This window comes from Nyctibius grandis, chromosome W (genome assembly GCF_013368605.1).
Source record: "Nyctibius grandis isolate bNycGra1 chromosome W, bNycGra1.pri, whole genome shotgun sequence".
In the NCBI taxonomy this organism is placed as follows: Eukaryota; Metazoa; Chordata; class Aves; order Nyctibiiformes; family Nyctibiidae; genus Nyctibius; species Nyctibius grandis.
Genome location: NC_090694.1, coordinates 7,708,616 through 7,730,671, shown reverse-complemented (window position 1 = coordinate 7,730,671; position 22,056 = coordinate 7,708,616). Strand labels below are relative to the sequence as shown.

General features: G+C 43.5%; 1 long non-coding RNA gene across 1 annotated transcript in view; it reads left to right on the top strand.

Annotated features, from left to right (window-relative positions):
- Nucleotides 1-19,201, top strand: part of LOC137675757 (uncharacterized) — a 32,016-nt gene extending 12,815 nt beyond the window's left edge. Inside the window, exon 3 of the long non-coding RNA XR_011049985.1 lies at nucleotides 19,110-19,201. This is a non-coding gene — a long non-coding RNA (uncharacterized lncRNA). The remainder of the gene's footprint in view (nucleotides 1-19,109) is intronic.
- Nucleotides 19,202-22,056: the final 2,855 nt, after the last annotated feature.

The following is a 22,056-nucleotide window of genomic DNA, read 5'->3' as shown; positions in this document are numbered from 1 at the left end:
CATGCGCTAATTTTTTTGAATCTGGCAAAGTGGAGTTGATGTGTCAATATAAATAATTCAGGTGTGATCTGTGTCATGCAGTTTGCTTTTTTATGTAGCTTTCTTCCATTGTTCTAAGAACCTGGTTTTCTTCTGTGCAGTTTCCACATTTTGAATTAAATGTAAATTAAGAATACTTCATGTTATGAGAGATTACATAATTGTTCTGATTTTTTTTTTTCCCTGCAAGTTGATAATGGCAGGATGTGCCTTCTCATTGGTGTTTCATTTCCTTATTTAAGGTGTTGATAAAAAGTGTTTTAGCAGACTGATTATCTATCTTCTAGGCTTACATAGACACCTTTAAGTAACTGATTCCTAATGTTTCATTGCTTTTAATAACTGATTACTCATGACTATTTCAGTGGAAATGGAGAACAGTGCATTAATGATCCTAGTTGGTGTGTGTTTTACTTGTCTTCCTTTGTTTTGGCAGCATATAGTTTAGCAAGCCACCAAGAGCAGCTTTGCAATATACAGTTGCATAGCACTTAGACTTTAAAAATCTCTATTAAATGTAAAGATGTATAGTAAGCTAAGCAGGATCATCTATTTAAATTGTGATTCTTTCCTTCAGTAAGAGGAAAATCTATCATGTTCTTAGTCAATTATTAAATGCTTACCTGTAGTGAATACAACTTCCTTCTTTACGAGAAATCTTTAGACATATTTAGTCTTTTATTACACTTTTTGGCACTATGATTCTAGTAGGTGTGATAGCAGCTTGTTGCCGCTTGTCTGCGGCAAGCTCCGTTCGGTTGCTGGCTGGCCTGAGGCTATCCGCACCCCAGGGCCATTGAGCACTGACACCAATGTGAGGATGCAACAAATGGCGTTTATTTAACTGCGCAACAGCCTTATATAGTCATCTTGTCCCGTATGAACTCGCACGATACTTGCACATCCTGCTCCTTTCGCCACGCCTACCTTCTGTTACAGCCCGAGATTTTTCCGGTCGCCGTACCCTAATCTACCTACATTTCCCCCTCCCCATGCTTCAAGTCATGCGAAGTAAAGCGTATCGCTGATTCTGGAGCCTTGCGTCAAAGCGTAAGCGTAGCTGGCGGATACAACATCCCGAGCCCAGGTTCTCCAGTAAGATTCCCCTGCAACTCCTGAGATGCAAAGCAAAAGCAAGCTAATCATGAGCGCATTGTTCAAAGCTTTTGTTTCACTCAGCAACGGTCGCCGTTCCTCATCTTTCTTGGCACCCCGCCGCTTTACCAGACTCTCTGTACTGTCATGACTCCTCACGTCTGAAGGTCGAGGCTGGTGCTGTTTCGGCTTCCCCCACAGGTACTCCTGCAAAACATAAAGCTCGGACAGCGTACATATTACTTCGGGTTAGGATTTTGTTTTAAATCAGGGCGCAAACAGCGTGTAGGGACCCACTGTATAACATCATCCCGTTTGATGGCGGCATACCCCCTCCCGTGATGTAGCAGCTCCCAACCTGTTTCCCCAGTTTGTGCTGTTGCCCATATTACCTGTGAAAACGTATCAACAGATACATGAACATATTTGAGCCTTCCAAATTCTGCAATGTGAGTAACATCCATTTGCCACAGTTGCAACGCACTCAATCCTCGAGGATTTACCCCTATTCCAATTCCCATGCCAATTTTCTGACAACTAGGACAAGCACTAACTAATTCACGTGCTTGTGCCATGGTGAGGTGAAATTGTTTCGCTAACATTTTCGCTGATTGATGAAAGAATTGATGGGATAGGTGTACTTGTTCAAATAAATTTGGTGATATTTGCGTATAGGACACAAGTGTGTCTGCTTTATTATTTCCAATGCTCAAACCTTGATCAAATTGATGACTACGAATGTGAGTGACAAAATAAGGTGCCTCTCTGAGGTTTATTGCTTGATGCAACTGTAGCAAAATGGTGTAAAGTCGCATATTTCTTATTGGTCGTATAAAAGCTCTTTCAATTCGATTTACAATGCCTGCTGCATAAAGAGAGTCTGTCACAATATTTACAGGTAAATCCTTCCATTTTACAAAAACCTGATATATCGCAAAAAATTCAAGTGTCTGCAATGAGTCCTCAGTTTGTCCTGAGAATTTACAATGTTTCCATTGTCCATCCTCTTGCCAGGTAATAACTGCTGAATGTGATCGCTTTCCTGCATCAGTAAAAACAGTTAGTCCAGTCACAGGTATCTCTGATCTGATAGGTTTTTCTTCCCAATCCTGTTTGCAAATAAACTGTAGCTTTTTATCTTTTGGCAAATGTGTTAACAATTGTCCAGTAAAGTCCTGTAAGGCTATTTGAAAAATAGTTGACTGATTTGTTAACCACTGTAGATATTCCTTTCTGATAGGTAAATAGATAGTATCTGAGTCTAGTCCGGTAATGTCTGTAATCCTTTTATGCACTTTGATAAGCAATTGTGCTATTGCTTCCACTCTGGTACAAATTGTTGTTTTAGGATGAAAAACCAAAGAGTCCACTCGAGCATTGTCTTCTGCAATAAACCCAGGCAAATTAGTATGATTTCTTACATGTAAAACATAAAACAATGCAGTTCGGATTTGAATTTCTTGCCACAGAGCTCGCAGCAATTAAAAAACACACTGATTATATATATGCTCTATAACAGATCTATCCAATTGCTTTATAATGCCAGCTACATATGCTGAATCAGTAACCAAATTAAAGGGAATGGGAAAATTCTGAAATATTTTTAATACAGCTCGTAATTCTACCACCTGAGGTGAACCCTTTTGTTGTATTACTATAGATTCCCACTTGCCATCAGAATACCAGACAAGGCCCGCCTTGCCTGTGTTCCCAGATCCATCCGTAAAAATGGTAATTCCATCCACAGGAGTGTCTGCGCACCACACTCCTGTGGCAATTGGAAGTTCCACACTCAATTTTATAACAGGATGGGAGGGCAAGTGGTAAACAACCTGTCCCGAGAAATTCTCCATAGCTGTTTGCAAAGCAAAGCTATTAGCCATACACCACTCAAAATATTGAGCTGCAATAGGAACGGTTAGTGATGCAGGGATCTCTGGCCACAAGTTCCCGACATCGCATCCGTCCTTTGATGAATAATCTGTGCCAATAGCTCTGTAACGAATCTGATCATTCTGAATTCCATTGACCAATTATTGCATACGGAATTTGCCTATCAAACAAAGTGATAATTTGTATTTCCTGATTCAAATCAATATGATGTACAAATTTGGAATGTAGCCTGCTTTCTACTTCTGTAATCAGTTGATGTACCTCTGAAGTAGTGTGTCGTGGTGCTGTTAAATTTGTGTCCCCTGTTAATAATTGGAATATAGGCTGCAATTGTGACAACGTAAGCCCCAAGTACGGCCGCAGCCATAACTTGAGCCTTATGTTCCACAGTACCCACTTTTGCACATGCCTTTATCATAGCATTCAAATCTGTTTTTCCAGGTAAAGCTTCAATGATCTTTTGACAATCAGCATTAGCATTATCCCTGTTTGCCACAGGTCCAAGGCTTGGCAGCCGCGCAGGTTAACCCTGCGTGGAAACACCAGTCCTGCGCTCCCTGCGGTTCGGGCTGCGAGTTAACTGCTTAGGCCTGGAACTGGTTGGGAAGATTCATTTGTGTCAGCACACGGTTCCCCCCCCACGTTCTTTCTCCAGTTTCCCTGTATTCTGCAGCTGGTTGTTATCAGCTGACCTTGAGCATTATACTGAGACCTGCACAGCTTCACAAAATGCCCTAGCTTCCCACAGCAATGACACATCAAAACAGAGTTATCTCTCCCACTCAGCTTCAACTTCTTAAGGCAGTTTTTCTTAAAGTGACCTTCCTGCTCGCATGTATAACAACGATGAACTACCTTAACTGCCGCCGCAAAAGTTTTTGCTAAATGCTCCATCTGAAATGTGGTGGTTCCTACTTTCTCACAAGCATCCATTAGCTCAGTTAAGGTGGGGTTACGATTTGCCATCCCTGCAACAACTTTCCTGCAGTCCTCACCTGTGTTGTCTTTCGCTAACTGTAGTGGCAATGCTTCTTTTACAATTTTCCAATCTAACAGTTGCCAAATATTTCTTCCCTCAGGACCCGCACCCACAATCACCGGATATGCTTGTGGAATTATAACTCCTTCTAATCTAATAACGCATCTCGAATGACCCCTTTCCATTTCACTCCTCCCTCACCTCCCCCCCTTCCCCTGTATACGCGGGCGGAAGCTGACCCTCTCCCTCACCTCCCACATTACCAGATGGATGCAAACCTCCCCCCCGCCCTGATCTAAAGGTGGAGTAGGGAGTTGTAAAGGAGGTTGAGGTGGCCCTAATACTTGTCTCGAACACAGAGGGGGGTTTTGGGGGAGACATAGTCACGTGTCCCGAGGCGTTGGCTGAACGATGCTGCTGCAATTCCGTCTTTAATTCTTCCAGTCGTCTACCAAGCTCTGTCATGTCAAGTTCATGTCCATTTTGTGATGGTAACAGTCCTTTAAGTCCTTGTGACTCTGGTACTGCTGACTCCGTAAATGGCGAATCCGGTAAAGGTGGATACAAAGCAGGTTTACCCTCCTTCTTGTCCTCCTGCTCAGCCTCATCCGTAGAGAGATCAATGAGAGGAGGGGGTTTCGGCCAAGTCTCCTGTTCAGCGTCTGAATCAATTAGTCCAAATCGAGCTTGTGTTTTAGGGCGCACTACCGGTTCTAATGGATCTGTATCTATTTTACTCGCTCCCCGCTCCTCAGCTTTTTTCGGAGCCGTCCGTACCGACGGCGATAAAGGAGCTGCCACCGGTACAGCCACCGGGGCCGTGGGAGGTGTTGGTCCCGCAAACAGTGAGGGGGTAGTAGGCGCTTGCGGTCCTAAAGCCATAAAAGCTGTATGTGTGACTTCTCTCTCTGCTTTTATTCCTTTTAACGCTTCGCTACCCAGCCTCCATGTAGCAGACAATTTAAAGGCTTCCTTATCACCACTTGACACCGCATTCCAGAGGTAGTCACCAATCTTCTCCCATAAAGGCACTTCAAAGACATCATTAAAGGTTGTAAAATGTCCTTTATCTTTTGCCCAGAACAGTAACTGCTTGTCACGGTTTAAAGCTGGGCCGGCTATTAAACCTGCGGCAGATGCCCTCTGTTATCCCCCCCCTCCCCCCAGAGGGAAAGGGAAAAGGGAGAGAGACTTCTGGGTTGGAAAGTTAAAACAGTTTTAATAAACTATAATAATGAAAAAGAGTATAATAACAATAATAGAAATAATCAAATATATACAAATATATATACAAAACCAAGACTGAGCTCCCCTGAAGTCAGCCACGTCACCACCGGCACTGCAGGGCAGGCTCCGGGAAGGCCCAGGCTGGGCCTAGCGATGGTCGAGAGCTGGATTCAGGAACGCACTGATCGGGATCGGGGGCAGCAGGAAAACAGACGGAGTCCTCCTTGGACCCCGGCCATAGCAGAAAGAGAGCGAGACCCTCGTGATCCCCCCGCTTTATACTGAGAATGACGTGTATGGGATGGAATACCCTCGTTGGTCAATTTTGGGTCACCTGCCCTGTCCGCTCCCCCCTGCAGCTGCGACCCCCCCTTCGGCTCTTCACTCGTAAGCAGTGGGGAATTCAGCAGTGACCTTGGTTTCTCTCAAGAACAAGTACAGCAAGAGCCTTTCTGCACAACATCCCTACCGGTGCCTCAGTGATAACTACAAACTTCGAGCGTTATCAGTCCTGGAAGCAGACACTGTCTGCAAAAACATGCAGTTAGTTTCAGAAAGTGCAGTTACTTAGAGGAGACTTAGCTGAAAGTAAAAATCACTGAAAGGAAAATCGGCCTGGTTTAGGCCAAACCAGGACACTGCTTTAACGCAGCTTCGTCATATTTAATTCATCTCTCAGAGAGTATATGTTGGAGGAGTTTCACCACTGCCACTTCTGTCTTGGTCAGGGTAGACCCCATGTAAACACACCCGAGCCGCATCCCATGTCGCCCGGTCCTCCCGCGCAGCCTGTAGCAGCCACAAGGTAACTCCCCATGTTTTTAATTCTTTGGCAGAACCCGCTGCCATAGCTCGCTCAGCGAGCTTCATTGAGCACCGCTCCCAGGTATTCGGCTGTAAACAATCAGCTGGTCCTGCCACTGACCCCCCTTTAATGAGATGGTCCACACACTGGGCTACGTCTTTCGATTTCACAGAAATCTTAAATTCCCCGCCCAGTAACGAAATCACCTTTATCAAGGTTTCCATGGTTCGCGAACCCACTCCGACCGCCTGCGGTCCGCCAGCTCAGCAATCACGTCGGGGTCACCATTTGTTGCCGCTTGTCTGCGGCAAGCTCCGTTCGGTTGCTGGCTGGCCTGAGGCTATCCGCACCCCAGGGCCATTGAGCACTGACACCAATGTGAGGATGCAACAAATGGCGTTTATTTAACTGCGCAACAGCCTTATATAGTCGTCTTGTCCCGTACGAACTCGCACGATACTTGCACATCCTGCTCCTTTCGCCACGCCTACCTTCCGTTACAGCCCGAGATTTTCCGGTCGCCGTACCCTAATCTACCTACACAGCTGCTAGTGTAGTTTCTCGCTTGAGAGTTTACCGTACGTACATTGGTTACTGTGTTACAGCTACTGTCCTAGCATCTACCATGTGATGCATATAAAATATACGCTCCTCAGTTTAACTCATTATGCCTGACTTCAGAGTTACTGAATTATTTGTGTGCTAAAGCCTACCATTCTTTTTGTTTGTTTTTTTTTTATTCACATGCATATAACAGAATCGCGAACTGGCATGCTGCTAGCGTACTGAATGTGGTTAAACAATGCTGCTAAATCTGTCAGGGGAAAGGAGTCATCACTCGTGCTAATATCACAGAATGTTAGGGATTGGAAGGGACCTCGAAAGATCATCTAGTCCAATCCCCCTGCCGGAGCAGGATTACCTAGATCATATCACACAGGAACGCATCCAGGCAGGTTTTGAATGTCTCCAGAGGAGACTCCACAACCTCTCTGGGCAGCCTGTTCCAGTGTTCCGTTACCCTCACTGTAAAGAAGTTTTTCCTCATATTTATGTGGAACCTCCTGTGTTCCAGCTTGCACCCATTGCCCCTTGTCCTGTCAAGGGATGTCACTGAGAAGAGCCTGTCTCCATCCTCATGACACTTGCCCTTTACATATTTATAAACATTAATGAGGTCACCCCTCAGTCTCCTCCAAGCTAAAGAGACCCAGCTCCCTCAGCCTCTCCTCATAAGGGAGATGTTCCACTCCCTTAATCATCTTTGTGGCTCTGCGCTGGACTCTCTCTAGCAGTTCCCTGTCCTTCTTGAACTGAGGGGCCCAGAAGTGGACACAATATTCCAGATGCAGCCTCACCAGGGCAGAGTAGAGGGGGAGGAGAACCTCTCTCGACCTGCTGACCACACCCCTTCTAATACACCCCAGGATGCCATTGGTCTTCTTGGCCACAAGGGCACACTGCTGGCTCATGGTCATCCTGTTGTCCACTAGGACCCCCAGGTCCCTTTCCCCTACGCTGCTCTCCAACAGGTCTGTCCCCAACTTGTACTGGTACATGGGGTTGTTCTTGCCCAGATGCAGGACTCTACACTTGCCCTTGTTATATTTCATTAAATTTCTCCCTGCCCAACTCTCCAGCCTGTCTAGGTCTCTCTGAATGGCAGCACAGCCTTCTGGTGTGTCAGCCACTCCTCCCAGTTTGATGTCATCAACGAACTTGCTGACAGTGCACTCTATTCCAGCAATATATATTACCAGCAATATATATTACCAGCAATATAGATATTGCTGGTCTTGTTTCATCCCTGCATTAGATGGAGCGCTAGCTGTTTCGTGTAGCTGGAACTCTGTGGTGATATTTCTTTCTGGAGAATGGGATCTGTCAGTGCATTATGATTCTCACTGGGGAAAAACAATGTCATAGTCCTGAAGGGGTGAAAAAAATGAGTCAAGCCCTAAATGGTCATGAGAGTTTAAAAACAAACACCAGTACAACTTTAAAGATTTTTACTATACATTCATCTATGATTTACTTTAAGGCATAGAGAATCACAGAATTCTTGAGGCTAAGGTTTTAAAAACATAAATTTCACTGTGTGCTAAGGATTATCATTATATGTACTGGATGTTATTCAGTGCAAACAGGTACGGGTGAAGAACTGTGGTGTAATAGAAATACACAGAACAAATATCAGCTTCTGCAAAGTGCTTGCTGTCCAAAAAGGAAGACAGATATACAGAAAATGAGATGGTAGTGTTCAGCAAGTTAAGCCGTTGTTGCAGAACACAAGTAGACTTGCTTGAAATTTTTGTATATATCAATGAGTTTTTAGATGAGATTTGAGACAAAGTGGCTTTGTATACATTAATCGGGACAACTTGCCAGATGTAAAAGTGCAGGTAAAAAAAAAAAAAAAGTCTGACTTTAATGAGTCTCTTCTGCTGTGTGTGGATTTTTGCATGACTTCAGTATTCAGTTTGACTCAATAACCCAGCATAAAACTTACACAGACAAAAGAATGAAAAGTATTCTGCTGAATTAGCTAGCAGAATCATTTTAATGTGAAGTTGATGGGTGCCAGAGTAGTTTAAAGGATAGGATGTATTGTATAGTGGGACAGGGTAGAGGGAAGAAAAGTAAGGGAGGGGGTTGTGCATCTTTTGTCGGAAGCAAGCTATAAGATCAGCTCATTTTGCACAGTTCCACCCTCAGAAGCACCATGGGAAAGAATATGATAATGAGGTAAGTCAGGAAAGAATAGACTATTTAGGGGTCTTAAAATTATAATGAGTAGCTTCTCTTCTTTATTTTTTTTTTTCAGATAGAAAAGCAAGAACTTTGGAAAGGGTGTAAAGAGTAAGGGCTGGTTAATCAGAGCTAAGAAATCTCTGCAACAATGGTCTGAACTGGGGTTGTAAAAAAAAATAAAAATTGTCCTTGTCAACACCAACATGAGCTGTTAAGCTTGACAATGAAACGTTAAGGCCGTAATACTACTACTTTTGGGAGATCAGTCTCTGATTGTGTGCAGTGTTTTTTCCATTTCTACATTAGTCCATGTTCCTCAATGCTTTTGCATGAGATTTGTGTCAGGAAGATATGCAGTGCCGTAACTGATCTTTAAGACAAAGCCACATGGCTTAGTTGCTAGAATCTAGAATGTATTTAGTCCTTTTCAAGTCCATTTTAATGTAAGGAACAGAATAGCAAGAGACTATATCTCTATTTGTGAAGTCATGTTATTTTGTTTAAATTTTTACATCTGCAATGCGTGAAGTTCCATTAGACCTGCCTACCTTCCCTATTGACTTTATCTTTATTAAGAATGAGTCATGCTAGAGTAACTGAGTAAATTTTCTAATTCTTTCTAATATATCATGCATTTCCAGAAGAGGAGAAACAGGATAGCCCATCTTTCCTTGAAGTTAATGTCACAATTATTTTGTTAACTTTTCTGAAGAGATTTTTTGCAAGAAGGTTCTTCTGAAGTTTAAAACAAGATTTGAACTGACAAGGCTTGATGGAAAAGACTTAGTTCTTTCTGAGGTAATATGCCATTAGAGGGTATTTATTTTTTTACTGTCTTGTTTTTTCTACAGCACTAGTGTTGCTGATATCAAAGTGTGAGACAGATAACTTGCTGTATTCATATTATCCATTCGATAGTGGAAATGTCTGTCATGTTCTCAATTTTCTCAGTGTTGTAGATCTTATACTGGAGTCTCTACTTAGCTTCAAATTACTTATCTGCTAGTGAAGCTTCTGGGAAATACCTGGCTGCTCTGCTAAGCACTACAAAAGATGGTTTTCCTCAGACTTTTCTGTCTCTAGAAATGAGAGCTTTTCTCAGCAGAGAGAGGACAATGTGAGAAAAGTTGCTATAACTGCAGTTTTTCATAAATGTAGAGAGTAAAATGGGTTTAGTGCACACTTTAATTATGCAGCCTCATTATAAAGGTGTGCTATTGCTACAGAATTGTTAACACGGGAAGTGTCAGATTCATCATGTCCTGGTTTCTTCACATCTAAATTGGCTGCCTTTCTGCACAGCACACCTCGCTCACTTTTGAGTTACTGCCCGCAGTATCAGGTAGCTGAATAGAAATGTTGATTGCCAATGATGTATAAGAGGTTTCCTGGGCTAGTCTCGTGGTCTTTCCTGTCCATATAGCGAGCTTAGTTTTGGTAGAGGTTTACCTTGAGTATGTAACCATCTGCACTTTCAAAATTAAAACTTAAAAGCATATTTCCAGTCATTTTAGAAAGTTAGCATTGCTGCTTGTTCTTCAGGGAATTGAAGTAGAACAGTCTGGAGAGCTCTAAGGCTGCTCACCTGGCATCTTTCTTGTGGCATAATGGGGTATGTTACAAGTCCAAAAGTGGTGTGAGCCAGGGAAATTCCCAGCCATAACCCACAGCAGGCCAAAGCATAGAAATCAGCCAAACTGTATTTTCAGAGAAACCAGATTCTGAGAAAGTTATTTTCCTCTCTTCTTATGTTCCCTTGAAATTAAGAGTTATGATATAAACTATTTGTAGTGTCACAACGCTACCAACCTACTTGTCTTCAGTGTTTCTTTTTTCTTTTTTTGTGCTATTGCAAACCTCTAAAACCAAATTAAGCCCTGGAAAAGTAAACTATGTAGAAGAATCCTAAACTTAGGAGGAACCCAGTAAGAGTTTCATTGTCTAATTTCTGTGATCATATCAGATTTTTTTTGTTGTTGCAGCATGGGGGGGTCTAAACAGATGCATACACCTGTTCCAATTTAAATACAAAGTTATGGCACGTTTTATTTCACTATGCATCGTGTTCTGCAATGCAAGGTAGCTCGCTCTTTACTTGTGGCTGTGTATCTGACAGTTGACTTAGCTTATTGCTGTGACTAAGGTTGTGGAAAAGGATATTTCATACAGGCTGTTGATGATTGAGATTGATGCCTGTCTTCTCAAAATGCCAATGACCCTTTGTCTGAGAAAAGAAAAAAAATCCTAATTATGTGGTGTGGCAGTAGCACGACTACATGTGCTAAAGTCTCATTATAAGCAGTGTAGTCAATACAATTGATTCACCTTAGCCTCGAGTAGACACCTTGCAGCTAGTCAGGTTAATTGTTTTAGACTTCATTGGCTGATAAATGAGATCTCCCTTAACTACAGTGGGAGCCAAGACATCGAGCACAGGTTTACACACCTGAATTCAGGTGCCTACCTATAGGTGTCTGTCCTTGTTTAGCCTGCACCCAGGGCTAAACAATAAACAGTTTTTCTATCACCCAATGTCCCTTCCCTAAATAAGGGAATTGGGAAAAGGAGGGAGACTTGTAGGTTGAAGTTAAACAGATTTAATGAAATGAAGAAATCATTATAAATGACAACACAAAAGAGACAAAACTATACTGATCTACAGAGCACTGGCAAGTTGCTCCAAGAATCACAACTGTTGGAAATGAGGAAGAGGGAGAAGAGAGGAGAGGCAAGGAGAACAGGAAGAGCCCCACCTCTTTCCAGCAAGCCCTCCCTTTTATGGTGAACTTGATTGTTAATGATATAGAATACACCTGTGGGCCAGCCTGGGTCAGCTGCCCTGGATTTAACTGCTAAGGGCCTTGATCACCATGGCTGGCCACAAACTGAAACCAAATCCCAATGAAACCAGAACAGGATTCCACCCCTTATTCTATATCATTTACATCAAGTCACTATGATTTTCCCCATCCTTCAACATAAATACACATCCACATACATATATTCTCTCCTGTCCATGGACCATCTCTCCAAGAAGTCCATTGAATCAATTCAGTCCAAATCCATGGGTTCCATTTCTCATAATATTTTTCAGGACAGAAAAAAAATGGTGTGGGATTCACTCAGTTAGCAGCTCAGGACCAGGCCTCAGTATGGTGTCATGGACTGTCAAAGTTGGGCACAGCAGGAGGGTGTATTACATCTTGATCTTGCAGTGCATGTATCTGCTGCAGCCCATGTTCACAGTCTGGGGTGATTCTTACTATAATAAATGACACTTAGCATCATACAGTTATTGGCTATTTTCACCCAGAATCAAATCTCCTTGGGGTACACATTTAACTTCCCCATCCTCCTGCATCATCCACCAGGTGCACCCAGGCCCTTGAGCAAAAGCAATTCCACAAGTGGGTTTGCATTTGCTCAAGGCAGGAGTAATCCAAACTGTTTTCCCCAACATATTCCTTGCATGAACTACAGGGACTTGATCCCTCTCTACAGTGCACAACAGTTCAGATTGAGCAGGAGCAGCCTGATTGACAGATCCCCTGGTATTAACTAACCAAGTGACCTTTGCTAAGTGTTCATCCCAGTTTTTGAAAGTCCCCTCACCCATTGCTTTCAGTGTAGTCTTCAACAGTCCATTACATCATTCCACTTTCCCAGCAGCTGGTGCATGGTAGGGGATGTGATATATCCCTTCAATACCATGCTCTTTAGCCCAGGTGTCTATGAGGCTATTTCAGAGATGAGTCCCCTTGTCTGACTCGATTCTTTCCAGAGTGCCATGTCACCACAAAATCTGCTTTTCAAGGCCCATAATAATGTTACAGGCAGTGGCATGAGGCACAGGGTATGTTTCCAACCAGCCAATAACTTGCTTCCACCATTGTGAGCTCATAGCTCTTGCCTTGTCAAGTTCATGGAAGTAAGATGTAATCAATTTGCCAGGCCTCTCCATACTCAGATTTTAGCCATTATCCTCCATGCCACAGGGGTTTCAGTCATTTGGCTTGTTTAATTGCAGTGCATGTTTCACATTCATGGAGGACCTGTGAGATGGTGTCCACGGTCAAATCCACCCCTCCGTCACAGGCCCATCTATATGTGGCATCTCTGCCTTGATGACCTGATGTATTATGGGCCCACCAAGCTAAAAATAGTTCACTTTTATGCTGCCAGTCCAGGTCTACTTGAGCCACTTCAATCTTAGCAGCTTGATCAACCTGCTGGTTGTTTTGTTATTCCTCAGTGGCTCTGCTCTTTGGTACATGAGCATCTACATGATGTACCTTCACAACCAGCTTCTCTCATCAGGCAGCAATATCCTGCCATAATTTAGCTGCCCAGATGGGTTTGCCTCTGCACTGCCAGTTGTTTTTCTTCCAGTGCTTCAGCCATCCCCACAGGGCATTTGCTACCATTCACAAGTCAGTATACAGGTAGAGTACTGGCCATTTTTCTCAGTCAGCAATATCTAGAGCCAGCTGGATGGCTTTTACTTCTGCATACCGACTTGACTCACCTTCTCTCTCAGCCACTTCTGCCACTCGTCACGTAGGACTCCACACAGCAGCTTTCCACCTTCGCTGCTTGCCTACAATGCAGCAAGATCCATCAGTGAACAAGGCATGATGCTTCTCATTCTCTGATAGTTTATTACATTGTGGGGCCTCTTCAGTGCACATGACCTCCTCCTCTGCCAACATTCCAAAAATCTTTGCCTTCCAGCCAGTCCACGATTACTTCCAGAATTCCTGGGCAATTGAGGTTCCCTGTTCAGGCCCCCTGAGTAATCAATGCAACCCACTTACTCCATGTGGCATCAGTTGCATGATGTGTAGAGGGGGTCTGCCCTTTAAACATCCAGTTCAACACTGGCAATCTGGGTGCCAGGAGGAGCTGTGCCTCAGTGCCAATTACTTCTGAGGCAGCTCCAACTCCTTCATAGGCTGCCAGTATCTCTTTTTCAGTTGGAGTATAACAGTCCTCTGATCCTCTGTATCCCCAGCTCCAAAACCCCAGGGGTCGACCTCAAGTCTCCCCTGCTGCCTTTTGCCAGAGGCTCCAGGTAGAACCATTCTCCCTAGCTGCAGTGTAGAGGATGTTCTTTACTTCTGCTCCTGTCTGGACTGGCCCAAGAGCCACTGCATGGACCATCTCTTGTTTAATTTGCTCAAAAGCCTGTTGTTGCTCAGGGCCCCATTTAAAGTCATTCTTCTTTCGAGTTACTTCACATGGAGGGCTCACAATCTGACTGTAATGGGGAATGTGCATCCTCCAGAAGCCTACTACACCTAGGAAAGCTTGTGTCTCCTTTCTGTTAGTTGGCAGAGACATGGCTGTTATTTTGTTGATCACATCCATTGGGATCTGATGGTGGCCATCTTGCCACTTGATCCCTAAAAACTGGATCTCTTTTGCAGGTCCCTTGACCTTACCTCATATGATGGCAAAAACAGCTTCTAGAAGGATTTGAATGACTTTTTCCCCTTTCTCAAAAACTTCTCCTGCTGTATTACCCCATACAATGATGTCATCAATGTACTGCAGCTGTTCTGGAGCTCCACCTTTCTCCAGTGCAGCCTGGACCAGTCCACAGCAAATGGTGGGGCTGTGTTTCTACCCCTGGGGCAGTCAATTCCAGGTGTACTGGATGCCCCTCCAGGTGAAGGCAAACTGTTGCCTACACTCCACTGCCAAAGGAATGGAGAAAAATGCATTTGCGATGTCAGTCATGGCGTACCACTTGGCTGCCTTTGACTCCAGTTCATAATGGAGTTCTAACATGTCCGGTACGGCAGCACTCAGTGGTGGTGTTACTTCATTCAGGCCATGGTAGTCCACAGTTAGTTTCCATTCCCCATTGGACTGTCACACTGGCCATATGGAACTGTTGAAGGGGGAGTGCGTTTTGCTGATCACAGCTTGGTTCTCCAGTCAATGGATCGGCTCATGGATGGGGATCAGCGAGTCTGTTAGTCAGATATTGCCATCAGTGGACCTTTCTAGTAGCAATAGGCACCTTTTGCTCCTCCACCCTCAGCAGCCCCACAGCAGAAGGGTCCTCTGAAAGACCAGGCAGGGTAGACAGCAGTTTAATTTCTTCCATCTCCACAGCCACTACACCAAACACCCACCAGTACCCTCCCAGGTCCTTGAAATACCCTCTCCTCAGGTAATCTATACCAATGATGCATGGGGCATCTGGGCCAGTCACAATAGGGTGCATCTGCCATTCAGTTCCAATCAGACTCACTTCAGCTTCAATACAGTCAGCTCTTAGGAGCCCCCTGTCACGCCAGGGATAGAAATCGATTTAGTCCCTTTATAGTTTGATGGTATTAGGGTGCATTGTGCACCAGTGTCCACTAGAGCCTTATATTGCTGTGGTTCTGATGTCCCAGGCCATTGAATCCACACAGTATTAAAACCATGGTTGTCCCTGTCCTCCACCTGTCTGGAGGCAGGGCCCCTCTAGTCCTGAACAGAGTGTTCATTATCGACATCTCAGTTTGAGCAGCTCGTGGATTTGTTTCCCCATTACTCATGTCTTTCAACTAGGGATCCGAAGCCCATCTACACTGTCTGGAGAGCTTCCCATAGGAAAATGGAGCAACAAATCTCCTAAAAGAAGCCCCATTCCTACTCGGTTCACCTTACAACTCATGTATGAGTGTCTGTAAAGCCGAGGTAGCTTTTTCATCCCATTTTCTCATGTCTTCTCCATGGTCATGTAGGAAAAACCACAGGGCACCTTGTGATGTGTACCATCTGTCCCGAGTAGGTCTTGCAGGGGGATGCTGTCTCCTGATGGCCGAGACATTCTTCAGTGCAGGTGGGGAGCGGGGTCTGTCCTCCATCTGGGAAAATTTGTCCAACACCTTACCAAGCAGTTTTGGGGATTTGTCAGACGGTTTTTCCACAGCTGAGACACTGGCCTGTGTGGAGGAAACAAGACAGTCTGCATATTGCTGCATCCGATTATCTAGGTCACCCACTGTTGGTGCATCAGCATCTACCCAGCTAAATAACGCTAATGTGTTGGCATACAACTGTGGCGCAGTCTGTACCCACTTGCACCACATGGGTCCAGTAACTTTGAGTGCATCTGGATCTACTGGTGTCTCTAGGTCAGCAAAAATCAGCTCCCACGCAGCTATTTCCCTCAGATTCTTGACACCTCTCTCAATGGTTGTCCACTTGCCTGTGTGGTATATGACAACATCCCTAAAGGGATACCTGTTCTTTACGCTTTGCAGGAGTAACCAGCAGAGAGTGAGAGCCTCGTCACCACTTACAAGACCCCTATCAATACCCACTTCTTTAGCCATTGGTCCCAGCTGCTTGGCTTCACTACCGTTTAATTTGAGACCATCAGCTCAGTTATTCCAGCAGCAGAGCAGCCAAGTAACCAGTTGCTTGCCTTCATGATAGCCATAATCTTTATGTATATCTTGCAGCTTACTCAGGGATAGGGATCGAGTAGTTACCTCTGGCTCGGTCTCCTGTGATGTCCCTGGTCAGCCATCACAACCTGCTCTTTTTGGGGTTTTCGTCTTCTGTACAGGGGCAACTGATACCAGCACTGGTTGAGTCCCTAGGTTAGCTGCATCACCCATCACTGGGGCTGATTAGCTGTAGCCCTTGTTGCCAAAGTCTGGGTAATTACAGCAAGTGCTTCCTGGAGTTGAATAATTGCACTGCCCAGTGTGGAGATATGAATAGCCTCTGGGGTAGCTAGGATGCCTGCCTTAGGGACTGGCAGGGTCTGAGTATCTGCAATTCCAGTTGTGGGCAGCTGCAGTGTCCATTACAGTGGTAGCAGCAGCTGTGCTGTATCCACCCTTATACCAATGTTTAAGCAAGAACAAGAACTGAAAAAAAAACATTCAGAAGGCCTAACAATATGAGCATGGCGGTCAAAACATCCCATGGGTATTCAAAATTCACAAAAGCCATTGAGATGAGCCTCAAGGGAAAGAAAACATACAGGTCGCTCATTCCCATTACATAGAAAACAGAAAGGGTCCCAGTTCCAAAAGAATTTATAACACCATAAACCAATACCAAACCACATAGTAGACTGATACCTTTAAGTCCCTGCCCAGAAGGGACAAACCACACAAAACCAGTAACAAACAGCAGCAAAACCACACATTTGATTAACCATCCCAAAAGTGACGGTAAAACCAAACACCAGAGAATACCACCCAGTGACCCTGCTACCAACACGATAAATGCTTCTACCAAAACCAGTCAGATCTGTGAAAACTTCAACCCTATAAGACTCTTAAATCACAAGTCTATGGTCCTCTGAGGTGATCTATTTACATTAGGCACTAAATAAACTGTCCTCATTTAGCCTGCACCCAGGGCTAAACAATAAACAGTTTTTCTATCACCCCATGTCCCTTCCCCAAATGAGGAAGGGCATTGGGAAAAGGAGAAAGACTTGTAAGTTGAAGTCAAACAGATTTAATGAAATTAAAAAAAAAAAAAAAAAATCAATGTAAATGACAACACAAAAGAGACAAAGCTATATTTATCTATAGAGCACCAGCAAGTTGCTCCACAAATCACAATCAATAGAAAAGGAAAAGAGCAGGAAAGGACCCACCTGTTCTCTGCAAGCCTGCCCTTTTATAGTGAGCTTGATGTCAATGATATAGAATACACCTGTGGGCCAGCCTGGGTCAGCTGCCCTGGATTTAACTGCTAAGGGCCTTGATCACCATGGCTGGCCACAAACTGAAACAAAATCCCAGTGAAACCAGGACAGTGTCTTAATCTTTAAATACTATCTTGTATTCCTGATGGTAGTGCAAATACAGGCTCTTGTCTTTCCAAGTACGTTCTGGACTTATCCTGATGAGATTGCTAGATATGTCTGCTTTTTCAAATTTGTTGCTTTTTTAAGTTTTTAAACTAAAGAAGTTGATAACAAACTCAGCTTGGTTTGTAGAGAGGTGGTGAGAAGGTCCTTTCTTTACATCTGTGATACTTTTTATTTCCTTTGTGTAATGAAAAATATACAAATATCCTTTCAGGATGAACAGGGAAATAAAAAACTATTATATACTCCACAAATTCAGCTGTAGCTGTTTGTACTGTAGTAGGAAGCAAGTTTCTTTTACTCGAAGTTAGTATGGGGTGCCACACACAAAACCCTTCTCTGCTCCTTTCCAGATGTCCAGTGTTTGGGCTCTTCTTCAGGCTTTTTCTAAAGACTTTATTTTATGTAATGCAATTTTTTTTTTTAATTTTTTGGTTATGTAAAACTTTTTAACAGTTCAAGTCTCCAGCATAGCCTTGGTATTTCAGTTATTTCAAACTACAGTGCTGTTGATAGTGTTGTAGTACGTATTGCAGAATAGTGTCTAATCCAAGACTGCACAAAAATCCTGCAGTCAAGCATCTCCCTTTGAAAACTGTCCTATCACAATACTGCTGTGTACAGAGCTTATTGCAGTTTCTGTTACAGTAGCTCTGCGTGCAGCTCTCTGTGCCCAGCCCCACTCTGTGCTGCTTGTCCCACTGCCTCAATTCATAGCCTTATTCCTAAAGGCAGGGCAATATTGTCTCTTCTCACCATGTTTGGTAGTCCTTTTCCATTTCCCAACAAAATGCAGGATTGTCAACTGGTGTCTGAATCCTGTTTTTTTTCTTGTTGTTGTTTGTTTGTGTGCTTTTTTTTTTGTTGTTGGAATGGTGAACCCTTAGGAAGAAAGGAGAAGTTCCTAGTCCCCCTGCTTACCTTGTAGTTCACTTCCTGTGTCACTGGAAAGTCCCAGCCCTCTAGTAAGTTTAGGGTGATTGTGGACAGAGATTAATATGGAGAGTAGAAGAGTCCTGTCTTCCCAAAATCTCACCGACCCTTTGTCTGAAGGGAAAAAAGAAATCATGTGGTGTGGCAGTAACATGCTATCTTTTTACTTCTGTCTTTAAGTTTGCTTCTTGTCTTTCAATTACAAGGGGATTAAGGATAAAGGTGTTCAGTTATGAGATGCTAGGATTGGAGTTTCAGGCACTAAATGGATTTCTTTGTCAACTGTAAATCTAAGATATTGATTGAAATCTGCTTTAAAATAGGAGTCTCCTCCATAGGCTTTAGCATTTATTCTAGAGAACTTGGATATGCCTGATTTTGGTTCTAGGCATAAATCAAATTGATGCTTCTTGAGGAAAAATGATCTGCATCCTTAATCAAGACCAGGAGAGTACCTGTTATATTAGGAAACTGTATGTTGAATGCATGTTTAGATTTTTGTGTTTTTTTTTTTTAAACTGTATCTGCTAATAACCTGTTTTCTTTTGCAGAACCCTGTGATAATATGAGAGAGATTCTCCAAAATGTGGCCAAGTTACAAGGCGTTTCAAATATGAGAAAACTAGGTCACTTGAATAATTTTACTAAGGTAAGAGCTCAAATGATGTCAGAACAGGTGATCATATGGGCAAATATTTTATATGTACTCTATCAGGTGTTGGCTGGGAGATTTATGTAACAGCTTAGTATCATGGAACAGTACTTGGAATCTATGTACTGTGGGAGAGGAAAGGAGCAAATAAGGACAAGTAAATATGTGAATGCAGGGTTATGCTGAAGTTTGTCTACATGTCCTACTGGCTGTTTTTTTGTAGTATTTTAGTGCTTAGAAGCCTGAATTATCTCTCAATTCATGGGTTAAGTTGCACAGATAGAGCTAAAGATTGGTTCCTGCTCCACAGAATTGAATCAAAAATGTGAAATGCCAGACTCTGGATGTAAACTGACAAAGTATGATGAGGGAGAGGACTGTATCGATGAGCATGATATGCAGTGGTTTGGGCACTAATAGAATAGCAACTGTCAACTTTCATTGCAGGTTTCATAGTGAAAAAGATTTAAAGGGGCGATTTCTAGAAACGGTCTGTATTGCTGATTTTTGAGGTGCTTTTTCCAAATATCAGCTTCTGAATCATAGGAATGTGAAAGGTACTTGCCTGAAAGTATGACAGATAAATTGGACGCTGATGTTGTGAGCTGACAGGAGGCAAGAATTAAAAACTTACTGCAGAATGAGAGATGGTAGTCTGAAGAGAGACCATGAAAGGCCTTCAGAAGGAGAGCAAGTACCATTTCTTTGTTAGAGGAGGAACACGTGGAGAGCAGCAGAGGACTGATGGGATGTGAGCAGGTGGTTATGAAAGGGGTGTTTGTTGTAGCATACTGAATGGTTGTGGTTGGACCAGCGTTCCATTTGTCGAGGCAAGGGAAAAGTGCATTGCAGTCAGCGAGCTAGGAGACATTGAAGCTTCCATGTGAGCGTTACCCAAATGGATGGACTGATACATAGAAGAAACTGGTAAGTTGTATACCTTTCTGATAGAGTGCCACAGATAGGGCAACATGCCTGAAGAAGAAACCCAAGTTTCTGTGACAGAGGATGAATCCTGCAATCAGCAGTAGCCAAGAAACAAGTTAGTAGTGGAGAATTTTGTGGGGAAAGTAAAGTTTAAATTATTGTTGTTGTAGAGGAGCTGATAACAAATCATTGAGTAAGATAACCGGGAGGCTGCTTGACAGTTTTGAGACAATCTCAAGTGAAAGAATAAATGCTCAAGGGCAGGTTTGGGGGACCAATCGATATGAGAAGGACAAACATGCATCATAATCTTCAAAGTAGGCATGCTGCTTGGCTGTTGAAAGCACTCCTTGTAAAATGGAACATCACTTCAGTGGTAGTATATAAGATTCAGTTAGCAGGAGGGTGAAGACTGAGAACAAAATTACAATAGCAAATAAATTTATCTTCTAGTGCATTAATAACAAATCTGTAAATGCTCCATTTTCTGAGTTAGTTCAGAGCACATGTAGGTGCATAGCATTCACTGAGGACCTGAACTTAATTATACCGTGTCAGGGTTTAAAGCGGGGCCGGCTATTAAACTGATAGCAGATGCTCTCTATTAACCCTCCCCCCCCTGCTCCAGAAGGGAAAGGGAAAAGGGAGAGAGACTTAACAGGTTGGAAAGTTAAAACAGTTTTAATAAACTATAATAATGGAAAAAAAAGTATAATAATAATAATAAAAATCAAATATATACAAAACCAAGATCGAGCTCCCCCGATGTCGGTCATGTCACCACTGGCACTGCAGGGCAGGCTCCGGGAAGGCCCAGGCTGGGCCCAGCGATGGACGGGAACTGGATTCAGGGATGCATGGATCGGGATTGGGGGCAGCAGGAAAACGGACAGAGTCCTCTTCAGACACCGGCCATAGCAGAAGGGAGAAGAAGGGGGAGAAGGCTCGAAAAGAACAAGCGAGGTGAGACCCTCGTGATCCCCCTGCTTTATACTGAGAATGACTTGTATGGGATGAAATACCTTCGTTGGTCAATTTTGGGTCACCTGCCCTGTCTACTCCTCCCTGCAGGTGCGACCCCCCTGTGGCTCTTCACTTGTAAGCAGTGAGGAATTTAGCAGTGACCTTGATTTCTCTAAGAATAAGTACAGCAAGAGCCTTTCTGCATAACATCCCTACCGGTGCCTCAGTGATAACTACAAACTTCGAGTGTTATCAGTCCTAGAAGCAGACACTGTCTGCAAAACATGCAGTTAGTTTCAGAAAGTGCAGTTAGTTAGAAGAGACTTAGCTGAAAGTAAAAATCACTGAAAGGAAAATTGGCCTGGTTTAGTCCAAACCGAGACATACCAAAATCTTTTCTTTGAGTAATTGCCTTATTGCATCTGTCAGTCTATGTCAGACATCCACCACTGACAAAATGCTGCTGTTGTTACTGAGATTCCAAACTGTATTTCAAGAAAGCCCATTTTTCTACTAGAAAAGGCTGAGGCGTAGCTCTATTTTCTTTTTTTACTGACCTGGAAACTTATAAATGTAGGTGCTTCCAAATTCTCTAGTTGCCTTAAAATTAAAGAGCTGGATTAGGTTTGTAGATGCATGATCATAGAATCATGGAATGGTTTGGGTTGGAAGGGACCTTAAAGATCATCTAGTTCCAACCCCTCTGCCACGGGCAGGGACACTTTCCACTAGACCAGGTTGCTCAAGGCCCCGTCCAACCTGGCATTGAACACTTCCAGGGAGGGGGCACCCACAGCTTCTCTGGGCAACCTGTTCCAGTGTCTCACAACCCTCACAGGAAAGAATTTCTTCCTAACATCTAATCTAAATCTACCCTCTTTCAGTTTAAAACCGTTACCCCTCGTCCTATCACTACATGCCCTTGTAAAAAGTCCCTCTCCAGCTTTCCTGTAGGC